The sequence below is a fragment of the Schistocerca serialis genome, chromosome 5 (assembly GCF_023864345.2).
Source record: "Schistocerca serialis cubense isolate TAMUIC-IGC-003099 chromosome 5, iqSchSeri2.2, whole genome shotgun sequence".
Classification (NCBI taxonomy): domain Eukaryota; kingdom Metazoa; phylum Arthropoda; class Insecta; order Orthoptera; family Acrididae; genus Schistocerca; species Schistocerca serialis.
In genome coordinates this window covers 163,175,472-163,193,071 of record NC_064642.1, presented here as the reverse complement: position 1 = coordinate 163,193,071, position 17,600 = coordinate 163,175,472, and the positions used below count along the sequence as shown (strand labels likewise).

Sequence of the window (17,600 nt, the reverse complement as noted above, 5' to 3'; positions counted from 1 at the left end):
AGTATCTTGCCCTATAGTGAGGGCAAGATGGGGTACACAGGTGGGGGCAAGATGGATTATCTCAATATTTTATAAGTCAAAGGTTATTAAATGATTCAATGAACACAGATTTACAAATTCATAAAAGATTTATTTTAATATCTAATGAAAATGCATTAAGTAAACATTATATGATGTTGAAGTTCAGTAACTATTAACTTCAATTACTAAAGATAACTCCAATAACTAAATATAAATCATCTTTTTAACAGTGTATTACAAATAAATTATATAAGTAGGCTACTAACTTAAAAAAATTAATTGTAACATTAACTTCAATACCTAAAACACTGTATGATTAAAAAGTTATATTAGTTACTCAAAATATTAACTTCAATAGGCCTAACTAAAATAATTCTTGTTAAAGGAGGATAAAGATGTTCAATTTTTTACTTTAATTGCTACTAGGTTTAGTTTATTGTCATTCAGTTACCATCGTCTTTCTCAATACTCACGGAAGACATTCCCTTAAGAGTTACGGGACTTGGTAAGAATGTCTTCCATGAATAATGAGTGTGTTGGGGTGGGACACTATGAATGTAGTGTGTGGACCTACAAGGTGAAAGTGTAGGTCTCACAGGAGGCATGTGCGAGATAGTTCCTGCAGTCGCACTATCCTCTGTGCCCTCGGTGGCTCAGATGGATAGAGCATCTGCCATGTAAGCAGGAGATTCTGGGTTCAAGTCCCAGTCAGGGCACACATTTTCACCTGCCTCCATTGATATATATCAACGCCCGTCAGCAGCTGAAGATATTAATATAATTCTAATTTCTTACTAGATGGCTGCAGGTCATCAATGGTTGTCGAAAAGAACAGACACCATATCCACATAAGTATATAGTTCTGACAATACCCGTCATGACCTTCTTCTTCTGTGCGGATGCACAAATATTCCCCGAACTCTTACAGGACTTGGTAAAAATGTCCTCCATGAGTAATGAGTGTGTTGGGGTGGGACACTACGAATGTAGTGTGTGGACATACAAGATGAGAATGTGGGTCTCGCGGGAGGCGTGTGCAAGATAGTCCCTGCAGTCGCACTATCCTCCGTGCCCTCGGTGGCTCAGATGGATAGAGCATCTGCCATGTAAGCAGGAGATCCCGGGTTCGATTCCCAGTCGGGGCACACATTTTCACCTGTCCCCGTTGATATATATGAAAGCCTGTCAGCAGCTGAAGGTATTAATATAATTCTAATTTCGTTCTAGATGGCTGCAGGTCATCAATGGTGTCTGTTCTTTCAGACATGTCCGAAAGAACAGACATGTTCTACTCAGTCAAGAATAGATGGCCCCTTCCTCCGACGCTTACCAACAATTACTGAACTGAAATTGTAGTGCTGCCAACATATGCAGTCTAACAATGTGTGGTGGGGTATTATTTCAGTAGGTATCTGATAATAAAGTAGCCACACATTTCAACATGAACACATATTCAATGCTCTTTAATGAAATCAGGCGATCATTACAGTGCTCTGAGCTCACAGTACATTCATAGTTCAGTGCAGGTGTGTTTCCAGCACTGACTATAATCTGCCTCACTATATGTAGTATCTACTTTTCTCTGTTCCATACGTGTAGTATTGCATCTATTGTGTAGTTTGTGCTACCTGCTTACCAATAATTATGAGTGATTGTGAAGAAGACAGTGACCATTCGTGCACCCAAAAAAGGCGGCTGGACAAGAGAAAAAGGAAGGTAACACATCATCGCTCACAAAATTTTAGACATCAGTGGATAAAGGATCCAGCTTTTAAGTACTGGCTTTTGCCAGACACCAATGATTCAGCTAAAGGTAAGTGTGTATTTTGCCTGCGAACATCGGTGGTAGCTGGAATATCTAATTTGAAAACTTATGCCACTACCAAAAAACATATAAATAACAAACCTGGTTCTAGTGTGAAAACACAAACATTAACAACGCTTGGATTCCAAAAAAGTATAACTCCACAAAATAAAGAAAAATAACATGCAGAAATTAAACTTGCTGCTTTTTTTGCAGAGCATAACATTGCATTTTTGGTTGCTGACTATTTGATACCTTTATTAAAAGAAGCTGTGATGGATTCTAAATTAATTGAGGAAATAAAGCTCAATTGAACTAAAGTAGCATCAGTGGTAAAGAACGTTCCTGGAGAAGGTCATGAAGCAGAATTAGCCCAAAAACTATAACAAAATAAATTTTCGGTCATAACAGATGAGACAACCGACATTTCAATGGTCAAAACTGCTTGCATAGGGGTACGCTATTTTGATCAAGAAGCTCAAAAAATATGTAGCACATTTTGGGAGTTGCTCAAAGATTTTAGGGAAAGAACCGATGTTGATTATATTCCCACAGACAGCACCGAGATTTTATACAGATCTCTTATCAATTCATTCACCAGCTATAATGTCCCACTGAAAAATGTTATAGGCTTTGGATCTAATGGGTGTAATGTCACGATGAGTGAAAAAAACTCCATAAAAACTATGTTACAAGGTGACAAGATGGCTTTCATTGTCAGCAGGGGCTGAAAGAATATTAGAGCAATGGGAAGCCCTAGGTCTATTTTTTATCGATTTCACAACAAATAGTGCACTTAAAGACAAAGCTGACGTGTGAAATCAGGCAGTATTTATTTCTGCAAAACTTAGCAACCTATTCTACAAACTTTATTTTTGTTTCCTTGAATGGTCGCTCCCTTTATCTAATAAAATCAATCTGGAAATCCAAAGCGAGAAAGTAGTTATTCACAATCTACATGAGAAAATAAGCGAACCCTACCAGGAAATCCTATTGCGTTATTTACAACGCAAATATGTCATGAGGCCAAACCTAGGTAAAGTAGACCCTGAAATTCAGTGACATCAGCTCCACAACACTGAACTGAATCTGGCGTCAGAGTGTACAAGCTCTTAAAACACCCAGATGTGGTCAGACATCCTGGAGATTTTGAACAATTTTTCTCATGTTGCAAAAATTCCTACAAAGTTGCTGCCACAGAAAAAAAGGCTTACAACATGGAGGACCCTGTCTTGTCAAAGTTACAAGTTTTCAAACCAGAACTAGCTCTCTCTCACAATTTCAGGAGCCGTTTCCTCAACACTAATGCCTCTTATTGAAGTGGTACCACTTATAATTGCACCAAATGATCAATAAAAAAAACAAATAGTGGATGATCAATGGAGACAGCTGCCAAATGCAGAAGCTCGGTATCCTGAAGGATTGAATGAAATTAGTGAGACAAATAAGTTTTGGGATCCTTTACTGAAAACTGAAGATTTTTCTGAGCTGTCTCTTTTTGCTCTAACTGCATTGTACCTACCTCATTCAAAAGTTGACTGCGAGTGAGTTTTCAGTAAGGTTAATTTGATAAAAACAGATATAAGAAACTGGCTAACTGTGGAAAGTGTAAAAGGGATGATTCTTGCTACAGGGAGTGTAAAAGGACCAACACGTACTGGCAATTGCGTCAATTTTGAACAGACAAGAGACATGTATAGCCATATGACTGGGGAAAAATTATACGGCAACATAAATAAGAATGATGTCAGTGAGGCTGAGGTTACACCTGGTATTATATTTGGAGACATAAACTAAAACTAGAAAATACCACACAAAAATTTCATAATTGTATGCAAATGTAGGTTAGAAGGCGCCACAGTTGAGTCATCTGTAGCGGTATCGTGGCCTAAGTCGCACCTCTAATGGAAATGGAAATGTCGTGTGGCTAGGGCCTCCCGTCAGGTAGACCGTTCGCCTGGTGCAGGTCTTTCGATTTGACGCCACTTCGGCGACCTGCGCGTCGATGGGGATGAAATGATGATGATTAGGACAACACAACACCCAGTCCCTGAGTGGAGAAAATCTCCGACCCAGCCGGGAATCGAACCCGGGCCCTTAGGATTGACAGTCTGTCACACTGACCACTCAGCTACCGGGGTGGACTGCACCTCTAATGGAAGACCAGGAACAAAAAACGCTTCAACGTCACCAAACATTTGCCAAAGCAATGGAGAGGTTTTTCCACTGAGAGGGGAGTATATTCCAGTCAGCTAACAACACAGTTAACTAAAGTGCCTTAAAGATTGTCTAAATAATTATAAACTAATAAATTATCATCTAATTGTTATATCTCGCGGTGAAATTATTTATTAATGGGCATTCTCATTTAACCTCAATGTATAATGAGCTTTTTCGAATCCTTGTTACTTCCGAGAGTGAAAAAAAAATTATATCATAGTTGTTAATCGATATTAAGCATTCATGAATTCCAGTACATCTCATCTCACTGCCTCTGAAAGTCCTTGCCCCCCCCCCCCCCTCCCCCCCACCCCCCTCTGGTCCAAACAGCTGAGACACGTAACGCGTCCAGAATCAGAATTGCGGTTTAGGAAATATGGCCACTGCTACATTTTATTTGTTTAATTCAAAACTTTTAAATTAACAAATTCCTGCTAAATTCACACTCATTTAATATATCTTCTTTTTGGTTTTATAATATTTTAAATGCTTGATAAATGTATGAGGTTTAAAAGCCAAAGTATGAGATTTTTAGTTGTTTATGTACAAGGAAAAAATTCTATGGTTGGCAACCCTGGTTCCTGCTAAGCAAAACTACAGTAAGAGGAAATGTTTCTGTCAAAAGAATCTATGTCAAGTAACAAACACATTTATCATTTTCAACTCCAGGTATCACATTCTGTTCCAACATATTGACTGTTCCCATCCTCACCACTGATGTCATAATAGGCATGGATTTCTTAGTTATGATGCAATTATTGATATTAAGAACTCATATCTGATGCTTAAGGATGACAAAAAATAACTCACTCTGGAGTTTAAAAGCACGCTTTCATCTGAAGAACAAGACATTAACCGTACTGAGCTCATTCTGCATCCAAAAACACCATTTGGCAAACAACATTTTTTACGGACGCGTACTTTCACAGTAATAATGATTTACCAGATGTTCTTAACATGTTTGTACAATATCAGTCCAAAAAATGAATTGATTCAGATAAGAAGTTGATGGGATTTATTCTACTCATCATTCGCCATAGTACCTGAATTACACAAACCTCATAAGCAGGTCCCCAATAGGGCCAACTCAGAGAAATACATATGTCATGGTAATCTTGAGTCAAATTTTCTTTTGTGTTTTGGATTCTGGATCATTAGTTTTATCTGTCGGGAGCACACATTCTTTAAACATCACGTGCGTGCTGAGCCTTTGAAGTATTTTCTTAAATTTTCATTTTCTGATGCTGTGTCATCTATCTATCTCTCCTCTTTTTTCATGTATAATTTTTGTAGAGGCTCTCCCCTCGTTGCAGTTTGCCTTCTATGACTGAATGTTCTCTCATGAATATAATGGTTTCTTTAACAAAGGTTATCCTGTGATACAATAGATAGAGGACAATGTAATGCTTAAGGCTCAATACAATGTTCCCTCTCTCAATGCAATGTTTACTAGGTGATACAATGATCTTGCCTTGATGTAATGTTTAATTCTTGATATAATGTCCTCTATCCAATGCAATGTTTATCACTCGATACAGTGTCCTCTGCCCAATGCAATGTTTACCTCTCAATACAATGTTATCTCCCTCAGTGCCATGTTTATTACTCAACACAATATAAGCTTCTCAATGTTCTTACCCCAGTGCAATGGTTACATCCTGATGGTATATTTTCTCCTTGACACAATGTTTAAATTCAGTAAAATGTTCATTCCTCAATATAATGCTACTCTTTGAATTTTGACTTCCTTCTTAGACACTCTGCTCAGTCCTTCATGCATTGTTTACTCCTCAATACACTATGATGACTTCAGAACGACGCTCCCCCTACAAGGAAATTTCACACATGCAAGTGTCATAAATACATATCAGACAGAATTCTCACATAGCCAGTCACCATTCAGGCCATAGAAAGAGACTATCGTTAACATCGTAAATGCTCTCTTGCTATCATATTTACAACCTTTATAGCAATGCTGTGACAAAATTGTCATTCACATGTGTGGTATCAATCATCAAAGAATTAACACCCTTAAAAATTTGTATCTTAATTGGCAACTACATCCCCTTGTAATTTCTGCTAATGCATCAGTCATTTCTTCACTTTGTGCAATATTTGTGAATTTGCCACATATTCTACCCTGCACCCAGGGTGGTTAACACTCACTCTTGAAGTAATACTTTTAGGCTGTTCTTGATAATATACTTTTTGCAATATTCATTCAACTCTCATTTGCCATATTGTACATCCTAATTAATTATTATACCTTTTTACATGCTTTTCAGCAATATTTGCACATTATGTAATGCTTACAGAACTTAAAAACTTATCATTTGATGTTCTTTGCATCCATTGTTATTATTGAACTCCCTTACTGTCTTGCTTATATCTGCTCTAGCAATGCTTACATACCATGTGACATTCACCATAGTCAAGCTTTTGTTTTTCAAATTATTTGCATCCTGTGTGGTTAACTGCATGTTAACAACATGTATACTCACTTTGTGGAACACTTATTAAAAGCCTACAACATTGCCTGACAAAAAAGTGAAACACCCAGAAGGGGACGAGGAAAAAAGGGGTTTCATCAAATAAAAATGTATATACAGTAATAATGGGGGTGCCAACATTGTTTACAGGAATGACTTACCTTGTGCTGCCCAAAAACTTGAAGGTAGTATTGAACTTTAATAAGACCAAAATAATGGTCATCACTGGAACAGCACATAGGCATGGCTTTCTAAATAAATCATGTGTAAATAAAGAAATTATGAAGGCCAACAAACAGGTTGAGATCAGCAAAATGTATCAAAACACTCATTTTTTACCTGATGACTACCCACAGAGAGACAGTTTCACAAGCTATGGAGGACTGCACTTAAATGGAAAGGGCAGGACATTTCTCAGCTATAAAACTCTGGAAATTGTGATTGCAGCTGGCATAAGAAGAAATAATTCACTTAAAACAGCAGAACCACCTATATTGTGCCAAACACAAACAATAGCACAGCAACCAACTGCAGCAGTACAACTATCGACAGCTGCGGAACCACAACCATGATCTTCTTCAGTGGCAATGGAATTGGCAGCAATACCAGCATCAATTGAAGCAAAACCATTATCATCAGAAGCAGCAGCAACACTAGGAGTCACATCATCAACCCAACTAACAGCACAACTGAAACCACTATCAGTGGCAACAGCAAAGTGCCTGTCAGTAACGACAGCAACATCAGCATCCCCAGAATCAGAATCAGGGAAGAAGCAACACCAACAACAGAAAATGCAACATCAACAATGGCAGAAGTAATAGAAGCCACTTGTCCCCTTAACAAGAGAAGAATTTCACCACCATGCTGTCTGAAGGGTTTATTAGTAGAAACTGGTATGGAGAAACACTGTGTAATGACAACTGTACATATAATAATTTTTTTCTTTATGAATTTAGATAAATTAATGTAAGCAATGTTTTGAACTTTTTTTTCGGTTCGTATCGTTATGTTAAAGAGACTGTGAGCAACTTTTGAAATGAATATTATTATTTATGTTAGATTTCAAACAATGTGGTAATCAAAGGAAAGTGTATTTAATGTTAAAACTATTGCAAGATGTGAAAATTGTAATTTATACATTTGGTCCATACGTAGGTAATGCATTAGGATATGTGTAGTAGAAAACCTGTGGTGAATACCCTACCTGTAGGGGAGCGGGAAAAGGTGGAGGCAGGCGAGGCGGGAAAACGCACACTGGCGTGGTTCGGCACAACGGGCACAGTATTACAGTTGGAGGCGAGCAACAGTCGGAGTTGGGCATCGTTCGGAAGTACACGTACTGTACCCAGGAGGCTACCCAGGAAAAGTGGATTCCATTGAGCCTCGGATGAACCGATTCCGACGACTACTTGGCATGGCTATATTCTGAGGCACAAAGTTGGAAAGATAACGACGCTAAGAAGAAGGAAAGTGCTGCTGCAATGAGAACCTTAGCCGTGCTTGCATGTGTGCCGTGCTTCTCGCTATCTCGCTGCCCGCCATCCGCCGCACCGACTTGCACAGGTCAAACATTTATTTCATCTTTAGAAGTGTATCTGTGTGGACCAGTGTCGAAAATGTTTCTGACTGTTCAATAATAACGTGACTTTTACCAGCATTGCCTTAGCCGTGACTTATCCTGATCACTGTCCTAGACAGGGTCCTTACCTCGTATTGTGCAACCCGAGTATCCTGAACTGAAAGTTTAATGTTAGTGTTAATAAAATTATCGGCAGATTAATCTATGCTATAAAGAAGTTTAAAGTCCTGTGTGTTATTCCAAATGTTGAGAAAGAACAAAAGTATGACTAAATTGGAAGAGAGTTTTTTTTTAATTGAGTTAGCGATGTTATTTAATTAATTTGAGACAGAAATAATGACAGTTAAATTATTCAGAAGTAAGGCAAAAGAGTAGTTATCCATAGATTGATAATTTTGAGTGTTAATTTGCCTTCAGTACTTAATAGTTTCAGTATAATGACCATAACAGTTTCAGGGCCCCCCCCCCCCTTCTCTTGTCCATTCTTTCAAACCTTGAAATGTGTTGATCAGATTTGACCAGTAAAGCTAAATTCTATATTAATCCTAAGTGTATTAGTGTTTTTCCATCATTAATAGTGATATTGTGTGTGTACTTTCAAGATTGTCAATGCTAGGGCAATCTATGCCCGATTTCAGTCTGCTCAACATACAAAATGCAGTTCGTAGTGATCATTACTGTGTGGTGGTTGTGTAAATTTAGCTCGTCCAAATTAGTACAAAAAGAGAAAACTTTAGTTCAGTGGATTTTTCTGGTTCCAAACTTTGCCATATAACGCATCATTACTACGTGTTACTATGCTTGTACATGCACCCACTTGTACAAGGAAAAACTTACTCATTGCCTAAGTAGGCTGGCAACCGAATTGTTAATTATAGGTAGCATCTACTGTGTGTACTTCTTGTCCATGCGAAAGAGTAATTATACTTCACATTTGCTTGACTGCATCACTGTAGTTATTGACTGAGTATAAGTCCGATCTTGCTTCTATTAGGTACACGCGGTCAACTTACGTACTAAAATCCTTGTTTATAAGGTGAAGCCCGTGAACTTATTACAGTATAGGCTTTATAGAACTAACGTACGTCCGAGCAGGGCGGTAGTGTTACAACTGAGGTATGAAATTTATGGAGAGTTGTGATTAGACACAGAAAAAAAGTGAAAAAATTAATTGATGCATTGGAATATAAATGGTTTGAAGGCAGGTAGCACCAAAATTGAAGACTGCAAATTACCTTCTATGAAAACAATGATATCAAAACAAAGTTGTCTGTTTAAATGAATATTGGTTAACTAGTAACCCTACAAAATTTTTAAATAAACTGGAACATTTCAGTGTATCAAGCAGCTTTTACAGGAGTGGAAGATCCCATGGGGGCTTGTGAATACTTCTCAATACCTGCAATGGAAAATCCTGAATGGAATAATGGTAGTATTATGAAAAGGACTGATTGCTACTCACCATATAGTGGAAACGTTGAATCACAGACATAAACTACAAAAAGACCTTTAAACGAGTAAGCTTTTGGCCAAAAGCCTCCTTTTGAATTGAACAACATGCACGCACACATGCAGACACAACACATTCATGCATAAACAACTCTCACACACATGAACACTATCTCTGGCTGCTCAAGCCAGACAGCGAGCCCAAGCAACTGTACATGATGGGCGAAGCAATCCAGGTGTTGGAAGTAAGGAGAAGGGTGGGAGGGAGAGGGATAGCAGGACAGGATTGGAGGCAGTGAAGTGCTGCTTGTAGGAGCATACAGAGATGAGGTGGAGAGAGGGTACGGCAGTTAGGTGCTGTTGGGAGGTTAGATGGAGGGTGGGGAGGGGGAGAGGAGGGGAGTGGAAAATGAGAGAAGTTAAAAAGCTGTGGGTGCATTGATGGAAAAGAAGGCTCTGCAGCTGTGTGGTGCTAGAATGGGAATAGGGAAGGGAATGGGTGGGTAAAGGACAATGACTAACAAAGGTTGAGGTGAAGAGGGTTATGGGAACATAGGATATATTACAGGGAGAATTCAGAAAAGTTGGTGTTGGTAGGAAGGATCCAGATGGCACAGGCTGTGAAGCAGTCATGGAAATGAATACATCATGTTGGGCAGCATGCTCAGACTGTGGGAGAGGTGGGCAGAACAGTGCATATGACATTCCTCATTTCAGGGGGAACGTGATTCGGTTGCTCCAATCCTGGGCAGTACTGAGCCATCAGGGGAATGCTCCTCTGTGGCCAGGTGGTGGGACTTTGCAAGACAGTTGACGAGTGGAGAGATAAGGGACAGGATATCTGTTTCTGTACAAAGTTGGGAGGGTAATTACAGTCTGTGCAGACTTAGTAGGACCCTTGGTATATTTTGAAAGGGGCTGCTTGACACTACAGCTGTGACAGCCACATGTGGCTGGGCTCTATGGAAGGGGCTTCTTGGTACAGAATGCATGGCAGTTGTCCAAGTGAAGGTATTGCTGATGATTAGTAGAAACAAGATGAAATCCAAGGGACTAGTTCGATAGAGGATGGCAAAAAAGAACTGAAACTGATGTTAAAACACAATGAGATCAAAGAGAAAAATAAATAAGAAGAATCTAATGTGTGCTGCAGGTCTGTGGGCAGGTATGTATGATGAAGGGGGCAGCAGCTGCATCTAGATCAGGTGAGGTTAGTGTGTGAAATGGAATAAGAGAGGAGAAAGAGTGGGCGGTGAGGAGGGGTTGGTAGGATAAGATATAAGTTCATGTGGCACATGAAGAGATGGAAAATAACACATGAAAATATGTGAGAGTGACGCAGGAACAGTGATAATTTGAAGGTGTAGGGTTAATGATATTGATGGGAGTAATGTGGGGCATGAGATGCTGCACCAACAATCAGCGCGGTCTTGTAGCTGTGTGTCATGTGTGGACAAAACATTTGATACAATGTGGCTCATACATAAGTAAGAGCATGTGGTGCAGTTTGGAAGGTGACAAGTAAACCACAGGAAAGAAGAGAAAGAAAAGGACAGACTCCAGTACAGTAATGCATTATAAAATAGTAACAAAGGAAAACAGCACTATGTTACACTATGGTAGAAAACCGTTAGGCAAAATCGAGTGAAAATGTTAAGTCACAGACAAGCGCAACGAAAAGACTGCAAAACAATTAAGCTTTCAGCCACATAGTCTTCCTCTGACTTAAACCACACACACACACACACACACACACACACACACACACACACACACACACACTTGTATGTGGGAACCAACAACCATAGGGCTGCCCGTCAACCGACAAATGGCAACAGGGCAATTCCATGGCTAATCGGAGTGCGTGGTGCTACATTTCTGGAGTTTAAAAACGGTGCATTGTCGGCCTACATAATATTAGTAATTTTGGTTCCTACTGGCATCAGCTATCCAGGGTTAAAATTTTGTGACATGATTTTTCTCCATTCTGTGTGTGTGTGTGTGTGTGTGTGTGTGTGTGTGTGTGTGTGTGTGTGTGTCCCTGGCTGCCAAGACCAGAATGCAAGAAAATGCACATGTTGGATTATGGGAAAAGCAATCTGGGTGGTGGGGGCAACGAGGAGGCTGGGAGAGGAAAGTATAGCAGGGTAGGTGTTGGGGACGTTAAAGTGCTGCTTGTGGGAGCATACAGGGATGAGTGGAGAGAGGTAGGACAGCTAGGTGTGGTTGGGACATTAGGTGGATGGTGTAGAGAGCATGTGGGGGGGGGGGGAGGGGGGGGGGTAAGGTACTGTGGGTGCAATCCTGGCAAAGAAGGCTGCGTAGTGCAGGAATAGGAACAGGGAAGAGGATGAGGGGTCTACCTCCCCCTCCCAGCCTCCTCCTTAGCCCCGCCACCCACACTGTTTCACCCATCATGTGCAGTTACTTTCAGTCTGGCCTTGACTGCCAGAGACAGTGGTCTTGTGTGTGAGAGGTGCTTTTTGCATGAATTTTTTTCACTATATGGTGAGTAGCAATATGTCCTTTCCGTAATCTTCTCAATACCTGATTAACATATGAAATAAAGACAGATTTTGATTACTGGTATGTAAATGAGGAGTGGTCTTTTGAAAGCTGCTGTGTTGAACTAAAGGAGATGAACGCAACAATCATATTAATTTACAGAATTCCAGGAAGTACAATAACTAAAACTTCCTTGTCCAATCTCCACAGTCTTCTTGACAAACGTCAGAAAGAAAATAAGAAAATATTATTATGGCAGTAGATTTTAACATAAATATGATAAGTCATGACAGTACCTCAAAACAGTTTATTGACTTAATTCAGAACTCTGTTTTCAAACTAAATGTTTGTGAATTCACCAGAGAAAATACCCATTCAGCTACTTTATTGGACAATATCTTAACATATTACATGTTTGACGGTGAAAACGTGTTTAGTTTTAGAAATTTCTGACCATTCTGCATTGTTTATTTAGCTGCTAGGAACAATTAAACCAATGGTAAGAAAGCTTTTGTAAAAATAATTTGAACTTGTTCTACGACAAAGTAGACTAAATGCCCCAAAGATAATATTGAGTCAAGTACTGAGAACTTAAATAAATTTCTAAGAAGTTTTCTAAAGGTGTTCAGTGAACGATTCCCACCTATGATCTGGCAACAAAAAGTTAAGTGTTAATTAAACCCCAGGCTTAAAAATATCTAGTGCAAGAAAACTAGAGCTATATAGAGAGCTGAAACACAACAAGAACCTTGTCTTTATTAACTATGTGAGAAGTTACAAAGTTGTATTCATAAGAGTTGTTAAAACTGTCAAAAAAATTAAGCAAAACGACACTATTTTGAATCCATAATAGGGGTCAGGTCATATATCCACCAAAGTAATTAAATTTGAATATGATAAAATAGCACAACCTCTATATTTAATAATCAGTCAGTCATTTGAGCAAGCCGTCTTCCCTGATGTACTTAAGTATGCAGAGGTAAAACCACTACACAAAGAAGTATCTAGGAATGATATGTGAAATTACTGTCCTATCTGTGTCCTCTCAGTGTTACCCACGGTGTTTGAAAAAGTAGCTGAAGCCAAGGAGTCCCTCAAGGCTCAATCTTAGGGCCAATCTGTTTTCTCTTTTAAACAAATAATTTACCTCTCAATATCAGTACCCCACCAGTCACATTTGCTGAATATACTTCAGTACTTACTTAAAAATAAAATTTGAGGGCTATTTTGGATAGCCTCTGTCGAATTTTCTTAAATTTTCGTTTTATGATGCTGCATCATCTATCTATATCTTCTCTTTTTTCATTTATAATTTTTGGAGGCTCTGTGTAATAAACACACTTAACAATCTACACTCGTGGTTTCAACAAAATGGTTTTAAACTTAACATTTCAAGGAGTCAGTTTACAAACTTTAAAAGCAATCAAATGCCAGTGACACCAGTATTGTACATAAAAATCAAGTTATGGATGAAGCTCAGTTCATCAAATTCCTGGGACTAAACTTGGTTAAAAATCTAAGTTGGTAAGTACACAAAGATTATTTAGCTAATAAATTAAGCAGTCTTCTTTTTGCAATGGACATACTATCTGCTGTAACAGATATTAACGGCAGGGAAGTGGTATACCACAATTACTTGAAATCCATAATTAGATATGGCTTAAATAATTGTGGTAATTCAAGCCCTTTGCAATAAATCCTGTTTCTTCAAAAAAGAATTGTTAGAAAAAATGTGTGCTGCCCCTCCATGAACATCCTGTCATCCATTATTCAAGAACCTAAAAACATTACCCATCCTTGAATTGTATATATTTGAGATTATTATCCTTTTACAAAGTAATCCTGAGCTAACTGAAGAAAACAATTTGAAACTTATGTACAACACTAGACACAAAGAAAATATCATGCTTCTAAAAAAGGACTTAAAACTGTACCAACAGACATCCCACTACATGGGAATGAAAGTCTACTTCAAACTCAAGGGTAGACATGTGCTGAACATGGAGATAGGTTCACTGAAGAGAAAACAATATGGTCTTCTAGTGGAAAAATGCTATGACTTAACTGAGGAATTTATGAATGATGATCATTTCAACAGTGTGGCTATTTAATATCATAGCACTGTGTATAATGTCTGTATAAAATAACGGCTGGAACATTTAGGGAGTAAGTACTGGCACATCATATGAAAAACAGTTTAATAATTTTACTGTGTTCAATTTAAACCTGAGTTAGTAAAAACAGTGTTAGAGAATTACATAATTACATCTCTGAGATAAGATGGATCACAACAGTGGTAACTGGTCCATCATATCATGGATACTGACACTGGGATGGAGTAGATGTTTGAGCTGGTACCACACATATTGTGCTGGGGATAGATCGGGAGATCTTGTTGGTCATGGGAAGACCTCTACACACAACAAAAAGTTTATAGAGATGCCTGCCATGTGTGGACAAGTGTTATCCTATTGAAAAATGGCACATGATACTGTTACATCTGGTGTAACATGACAACACAGGCAGTCCAGGGCATACTGTTATGCTATCAGAGTACCCTCAGTCACTGCTAAATGTGACCTGAAGTCACACCAAATGGCTTTCAGCACCAGGTAGGCGGAGGTAAAGAGGGCAGGGGTTGAAGATCCGAGGCCTGGCCACAATGCCTCCCCCATATCTGTCACTGAACAGCTAGCTGCATTATTCCCATGTATTCCGTGTTTGCACGAGTATATTCCTTTAAATTGTAGAACAAATATGAAGTAGTAATTAAGGTAAAATAAATTACAGACTGCCGCCTCCGATGGCCTGCGTTCCTTGTAGAACATAACCAATAACTGTAAAAAGGGTGACGGAAAAATACATAACAAACATTCATTCAGAAATATATTCACAATTTAAGTTATTATGCACTGGATGCATATGAGCTCTGTAAAGAAGCCATATATTTTTCAACAAATGAAAGACATTTCGGAGCCGGAGGGGTTGTGCCAAATTAGAACAGTTCTGATTTTAGGGCCAACGTAAAAGAATATTCCAGGGAAAAAAGTGAAAGAATAGTATTCTGCTTCTAATCAATAAAACTGTCCACCTCTTTGTAGCCCACATGAAGCAATAGATAAAAAGTTTAAACCATTCCATACATTTGTTATTCTTCTTTAGCTTAAAATGTTCTTCTGCAATACAGAACATGTACTGAGCTAAGTTTTGTTTGTTAGGACGTAAAACACAAACTGTTCCAGAAGCCACGAATAACAGTTATTCTTTGCGGATGGGTAACATTTTCAGTCGGGTTGTAAAGCTTCAGTTATCGGTGTATGACTTTCAGCTGTTCTGTTGATAGTGCTAATTTCTACCTAGTCCAGTTCCACATTCTGATTCTATTTTCACATAGGAAGATATGCGCTACAGTTTCTACAAGCCGACATTTGCCGCAGTATGCAGATGGTCTCAAGTTGATTTTCCATAATCGTTCCGCTGTGGGTACGGTTTCGTTTACAACGTCGCACCATACGGCACTGACTCTAGTTGGTATAATTTTACTGTTGATATTTTTCCAGACGTTCCTCCAGTTTTTTGTAGGTTACTTTACCGGAATTGGTTTGTGAAGACGATGTCTGGTAATATAATCATAGGCGGTTCTAGTGTTGGTTTGTGCTGGTGGAAGTCTTATACAGCACCAATCGCCATAGTACTTTCAGACGTAATCTAGGCTGGCGTGCTACATTAACAGGAGCGTTCCTTTCCCCAGGATCTAACGAGAGGAACGAAAGTTTCGTGATGCCTGTCTTAGTGGCATGTATTAGTTTAAAAGCACGTCTTTAATTCCAAGTCCTCTGTCATTTTGCCTCTGCAAAGTCGCCGTGTGGAAGGATACTTTGAAGATATATTGTTTCCACACGTACCACGAGGCTACAGCTAATATTATATGTGCAGTGACCCGCAGTATCAGTAAGACTGCTGCGACATGCTTTATTTTTCGAAGTATGTATGTATTTATAAACTGAACTTTCTGCAGTAGGTCTAACAATAGCATGTCATGGTCATTAAACAAGGTTCCGATGACATTAAGTTTCCGCTCCCAGTTGTTCTCGGCCATGCGCTTGGGATTCGCCCTTAACCACAATCCGAGTTGCGGAGTCTCTCTTCAGTTACATCTAAGCAGTGCGCACCTATTGCACTATTATAAGAACTGAGATGCTGTATTTTGGATTTAAAATTTTGTAAGTTTGCGGTAAAAACTTATGAGACCAAGCCCCCCCGGTCATTATTCTACTCGCTCGCGTCCACAATGTATTCCCGCGAGGGTACGGACGATGTCGTGTGCGTCTAGCACTGAAAACTTTCGATGATCCGTCGTGACTCAAATATATATCAGGATGTTTCAGGAGGAATAGTAAATATTGTAGGAGATGGTAGTATAGACAAATTGCAGAAAAAATGACATATAACATGCGTCCAATTTTTATTGCGTACAAATAGCTATGTTCAACGCATGCCAACTAACTATACAATAACGTCTAGCTGTTTCAATAAACCTTGCCATGTAACAGTTGGAAACAGGGAGCAGTGGAAGAACGAACCACTACACCGTGCAGGAGACATAATATAGTGGTTTACTGACAGGTCGAAAACAGATGAAAGTACTGGGTCCGGTGTACTGCCTATAATCTCTTTAGGGAAGATGGCCACAGTATTATATGGTATCTTCTGTCAGCATGTGCACGGAGGAGAATTAGAGTAGACCCTACATAAATCGTAGCATCTACTTTTATTCAGACAGCCAAGCTGCTCTGAAATCTCTATAAGCCCCTGCAACTAAATCGAAGGTCGTTGCAGAATGCCATGAAGCATTTTCTTTCGGACATGTCCGAAAGAACAGACACCACACATATATCCATATACAGGGTGTTTAAGGAGGAATAGTAGATATTTTAGCAGGTGGTAGTACAGACGAATTGCATAAAAAATCCCATATAAATGCGTCTAATTTTTATTGAGTACAGAGATACAGCTACATAACCCTAACAAACTCAAAGCAAAGGCAAATGAGGGCGTTATAAGTTGATTTTAAAAAATTCCCCCATCAACTTCAATGCACATTTGACTTCTCTTGATAACACCACGTGCAGCTCTTCTGAGGTCGTCTTTGCGTTCTTTTAGAAGGGCTGCACTATTCATAATCCAAACGATCAAATCGGCTCTTGGGTTTACTTTTTCTTTGTAGACTTCGCCTTAAACCATCTCCGCAGGCAAAAATCCAAAGAGATAAGGTCAGGGGACTTTGAGGGCCCAGAAAAGTTCCCACATATAATGATCCATCTTCCGGGAAATGTTAGGTTTGGATAATGTGTCACCTGACGACTAGAATGTGCAGGAGCCCCGTCATGCTGGAGGAACATACGCATTCTTGTAGCCAAATGAGCCTCTTCCAATAACGCTGGAAGCTCAATTTCAATTAAGTGTAGACAACTGGGTCCTGTAAGGGCCAACATACGAAACGAAAATGAATTTAACCCAGCTATATGTA

At 39.1% G+C, this 17,600-nt stretch overlaps 1 non-coding gene across 1 annotated transcript; it reads left to right on the top strand.

Annotated features, from left to right (window-relative positions):
* The first annotated feature begins 662 nt into the window (after window positions 1–662).
* On the top strand, window positions 663–737 carry Trnat-ugu (transfer RNA threonine (anticodon UGU)). The gene has a single exon. It is a non-coding gene; the product is annotated as a tRNA-Thr (tRNA).
* The last annotated feature ends 16,863 nt before the right edge of the window (window positions 738–17,600 follow it).